Below are 6,000 nucleotides of genomic sequence, written 5' to 3'. Positions count from 1 at the left end.
CTCCAGCTTCTTGGCATTCATGATGCATTACATTCCCCAATAAAGGCTGCCTATACTAGTTAACAAATCAAATATTTAAAAATGATTGCTTCTGGATGAATAATTGCCTGTGGAATCATGAAAGATTTGAAAATATTCAAACATATAAGAGAACTATCCTTCTATTTTTGAGGTAGCATTTGGAGTTACTGACAAATCATGGATGACAGTTGGTAGGGCTTTCAGCTACCCACCCAATCATAATCATAAACATTTAAAGAATAAATATCCAAATATATAAGAAAAAGAATGAAATAATGATGTAAATGTAGGTTAACTTAGTGAAACATATTTTTCCAAACATGTCATCTTGGCCTTTGGATGAAATATTGATTTAAATGTAAGTTCCTAAGCACACTTCCTTCTTAGGAACTTGCAAGCTCCACAAGGAGATCCAAACCCTGTCATCTTGGCCTTTGGATGTTTGGTTTTGATATCTTTTCCAGACCAGTGCAAGCACTATCACCATGTTTATAAACACTAGAGAGATAAAAGGTGGGCCACCTTATATGGATATTTTAAGTAGACCTGGTCTGCTAAGTGCCTTTTTTTTTCCTGGGTCGACCTTGTCGACTTGCCAAAAACCAATCTGCGAGTGGATTTTTTTTAGCTCCCATTTCACCAAGTGGTGACCCAACAAAGTTGGCAGAAATGAATCCATGGAGGTTGGCTCAAAACAACAATTAGCCATCAAAATGCCCCTTTTGAGGATGCGTTGAAACAGGCCCTGAATGAGCAAATATGCATGTCCATGTGTTGATAGACAGGTTTCCATCAATGTTTCATGCATTCCAATCACCGAAAAACTACAAACTAATGTTGATAGACAGATTTCTGAAAAGGATTTAATGGTTTTAAATCCATGGTTTTCTGGAAAAGGTCCATTTCCTGGACGTCAAATTCAACGGGGAAAGTAAGATGGTTAATATTACTTTTCACAGTGTAAAGTTTCAGTTATGTCTCTTCTTTACCTTCCATTTTCTTCTTAACAAGAAAATCCATATTTACTAATATTCCCATTTTTCTATTTTTCAAAAGCATGAGTTCGGACTCCGAACTCATTGATGGGGTGTAAATAAAACAACACAGGAGAGAAATTATGGGGCCCTGTACATCAGTCGATGTGAATAGTATAGCACACTCCAAAAGTTGGCTGCCAAGAACCTATTTGTCTGTATAAAAAAGAAAACAACACATGCCATCACCACTCCCACATACAAGAAAAGGACCGGACCAGTACTAACAGTAGAGATGCACACACTAATATGAAATGATCAGATTTTTCTCTATTTTTTCCCTTCTCCATCATAAAACAGCAGTTATTTCTTTGCGATAGGAATTTGGAAGTAAACAAAAATAAGGGTAAGCACTAGCAAAAAGAAAAAACAGAAGAAGAAGAACCATATACTCAGAAGCATGAAAAAGAACTACCAATCAGGCCATGAAAAAGAACTAGACCGAAGACCCATTTGTCTTTCAGAATCAGATTCTGAGTTGCTGGATGAATTTATCTTATATGTAAAATTTATCTCCCAAATTCAAATTAGAGCTTGGTGAATTTTTCCCAACCTAGATCCTTAGTTGTTTAATTTTCTTGTGTGTAAATTGCTAAATCTATCACCAAAAATCAGATTCTTCTTCTAGGTGATCAGATTTCTTTTGCCGAATGGTGTTGATTTTTGTGTCTTTCCCAACCTGATTCTATATGTGGATTTGTACGTATTTTTTGAAACCTAATTTTTTTTTTCTACTGATCCATAGATAATACCATGTTGACTTTGAATCATCCAAGATCATATTTTTTTTTCCCATTGAATTGTTCTCTGCACACATGCTAAATTTTAATTGAATTGTGAACGTCATTCACAGTAAACTTGCTGGCTTTGCTGAACTTTCAGGGCTCACCATATGTGTTGGATCACAAAGCTCCAACTAGTAGAAGTTTTTATCAATATCTGAACCATATATATAAATAACAAATGACATAATACAAATATTAAAGGCAAGAGAAAGGGAAAGAAAGTTCAGGCAAAGTCATCTTGCAACGAGGAAATTTACCTGTGTAAAATATGTAATCAACTGTGCCAATGAAATCTCTAGTGCACTTTGTGAACTACGGTTCATTAGTCGTGGGGTCCATTTTCCTTCTTTGTTGCTCCAAACCAATTCCAACTCCCACCATCCTTACAAAGGATGAGTATGCACTGACCTGTGACAAACACATTGTCACAACTTGTGCAAAATAAGTGGGTGGTTCAAGGGAAGTGGCAGCAGGCGGAAGTTTTACCATTGGAAGTTGATGAATTAATTTGTTTGCAGGATGCAAGATTCCAAGAGTGTCTACTGTCAAGTCAGGATGCAACTCATCCACCTTCCCCATAGCCAGATGTTCATTCAACACTTGTGATGTAAAATTATACATTGGCAATTGCAAAGAATGCAAAGAAATCAATTGACACTGTGAATTGGAAAAATGAAAAATTGAAGATCATCTATTCTGAGATTCCACATAGAAAGCACACACCTTCCCAGCAATCAATTTAATCCTCATAATGCTAATAGTTTTACATGTACTTCCATGAATGACTTCGGAACCTTTTGCATTCTTTTTCAAATGATGGAAAGCTATTTCACCCTATGAACATTAAAATAATCTGAAAGAGATTGCTTGATCACAGTCAAATCCAACAATAAATAAAACATGCCACCAAATTTCATGGAATGGAATCATATACCTACTTTACACACAACAACACCCCTATATGAAGTGTAACTAGAGCACATTCCCTACTTCAATGGATTCAACTTTTGCAACATAAGCAAGTAAAAATCAAGCCACAAGTCAAACTGAAAAGAGTGCCCAACTAATTTACAATTTAGGTGTGGCGGTAAGGATTTTTTTTCTTTTTCTTTTTTACTTTTTATGGCATTACTATGAGGGATTTACAAACTATTGCAGTAAATAAATGGAGATATGCTATCTGTGACTCTACATGCACATTAACATTACAATAACATATGAGCAACATTTGCAAGACAATTCATGAAGGTCTTGCAGGATACACTATGGTATTATTACCAACTCAATGATATCAACATGCACAAAAAATAACATAAACTATCTCAACCAGAAACAAAGTCACAATGCAATAACTTCCCAATCATTATACAAAGCATTGTTACATGATTAATCCCGAGAACAGCAAGGAAGAAAATGTGAGGGACCAGCTGAACAAGGGCATTGTACCTGATGACATTGATGTTCATTGCCTAGCAGGTCTAATTAAGGCATGGTTCAGAGAGCCTCCTGCAGGAGTACTCCGAATGCCATTTCAAAGTCTTCCAGAAAGAAAAGTGGAAAAAAAAGGAAAAGAAAAGAAAAACCCACTTGAGTTCTTTGAAACCCGTACCATAAAGCTTGAGTAGTGTTTCAAGATCATGGCTCCCACTCGAATCACCTCCACTACTGCCAATGGGCTGTTTATCAATCAACCGCCTCCTTTTCTTGGTCATCGCTTCTTCAAGAATTCAACTTATCAAATATCAAAATAATATCAAACAGATCTCAAACCAATTTCCAAAGAAAAGCAATGAAATCATCAATGAAAATAGAGAATTCTGCATAAAAAAAACACTAAAAAAAAAATGAACTTTTTCTGTGGCACTCTTTCTTTGCACCAAGGCCACATCTCTTCTGGTAAGCTTTCATGTCAAATTAATGTGTATGATAACCATCAGTAATTTTTCAGCAACGATCCAGAATAAGAAAGAAAGAACCAACATACAGAGGTGAAAGAGAAGGAATAAACATACACAAGTGTAAGACATGCAAAGTTGTAGGGTCTCTCCAATTACAGCTAGCAAATGTCTTCTTTGCACACACAACACAATTCGATAATGATATTCAGACAATCACTGTAAGAGTCTCTCCAATTACAACTACAAGAACATTTGTGTCTAGGTCCCATAAAGTGACAATATCCTCTGCAGCAATATAGCTAGAACAGAGCCATCGCCAGAAAATACAGCAATTGTCATTGACCTTTTCTTGCATGGAAATCAAGTTCTCAATTAGAACGTGGACTAGAGCAATCCAATCTCTGTCATTTTTGGCTCATTGCTCACCAATGTAGTGACAATCAGTGCACAGTCCCAATCACTATAAATAAATAGAAAACAAGATGTGAAAATCTTATTTAAGGCATGCATTTGTAAAACTAAAGATTTTACATATATTCCAACCATCCACATTCAAAAGAAAAGAAAAAAAAAATTGCTAATTTTATGAAGTGACACATTTCATTACAGAGATTATCTGAAAATAAACAATTATAAATAAATAGAACATGAGATGTGAATATCTGAGCTAAGGCATGCATGTGTAGATCTAATGATTCTATGTGTACTCCAACCATCCACACTCAAAAGAAAAGAAAAGAAAAGAAAAGAAAAATCTTCTCTTTTTTTTTTTGGCTGAATTTTATGAACTAACACCATTCATTTGAAAAATTAGCTGAAAATAAAATATAAAAACAATAGAAAATGAGATGCAAAAATCTGATCGAAGGCATGCATTTGTACATTTAATGATTCTACATGTATTCCAACCATCCACACTCAAAAGAAGAAGAAAAGAAATACTAATTTTGCTGAATTTTATGAATTGACACCATTCATTCCAAAAATTACTTGAAAATAGAAAGTTAACAAAAAATGAAAATGAGATGCAAAAAATTGAACTATGGCATGCATGTGTAGATTTAAAGATTCTACATGTATTCCAACCATCCACGCTCAAAAGAAAATAGAAGAAAAAACTGACACTATTCATTACAGCTGACACTATCCATGTATTTTGTGAATTTCAGTCCATGTAAGATGAACAAACATCCCTTGTAATACGATGAGCCAAAAGAGCTCAAAACTACTCTACACATGATAGGAAAAGTGATAACAGGCGGGAAAAAGTTTCAGACCTTGAAGAAGGCTCCTTAGCTGACTCTTCGATCACCTAAGATGACTCAGACAAAGGTGTAGAGCTCTTGTCAGTATTTGGGCCATTTGTGAAGATTGCATTAAGCCCAAAACTAGCATCAAAGCTTCCGAAACTCAATCCAGTTCTCTCAGCTTCAGGGACATGAAGATGGTTTGGAATGATGATGTGTTTGTCTGAGAAATGCAAATCCTCTAGCTTCTTTTCCAGCTTCACTGTTACCTCTTGAGTCTGCAGCACTAGACGCAAATAGTGACTGAGAACTGACTTCTTAGTAGCCTTGATGCATAAATCAATCAAGCAAAACTCAATGACCTAAACTTGAATCAGCCGTATTTTCAAAGCACAATTTGACATGCCCGTGCAGCAAATGTTTATAAAAAGATCAACCATTGAAACCTTAGAAATGAGTTGTATATTCACATTTTGAACTTTATCTTGGCACATACAACTAAACAAGCAAAATAAATTCAGATCAGTGCAACCGCTTTTAGTGTACTATGAAGTCAGATTCTAAGGTTTTTTTTTTTTTTTGAATGGTAGCTAGTAGCTACTAAGAAGTCAAAGAGTGAAGTTTTGTATGAAAGATATATATATATATATATATATATATATATATATATATATATATATATATATATATATATATATATATATATAAATGAACGGATAGAAATTATAAACATATTCGATACCTGAAAGTTGCAAAATGCAAATACAGTCTATTAGTTCTAATTCCAGAGCTTATCTACAAGTTGCGTGCAAGTGATAATGGAGAGATCTATGAGCCTAGATGCAATATCCTGATACCTGCGGCCATCAATGGCAATTGTACACACATTAGTACTAAGATTTAGTGACTAAAATCATCCACTGAAAGAGTCATCATCCAAGATCATATCTAAGGCATAATCATAATAGGGAACCTGTCCTTACAATCCACATAAATTGAAGTCATCTTGTATATA

The sequence above is a fragment of the Magnolia sinica genome, chromosome 13, assembly GCF_029962835.1.
Source record: "Magnolia sinica isolate HGM2019 chromosome 13, MsV1, whole genome shotgun sequence".
NCBI lineage: Eukaryota > Viridiplantae > Streptophyta > Magnoliopsida > Magnoliales > Magnoliaceae > Magnolia > Magnolia sinica.
This window is presented reverse-complemented; position numbering follows the sequence as displayed.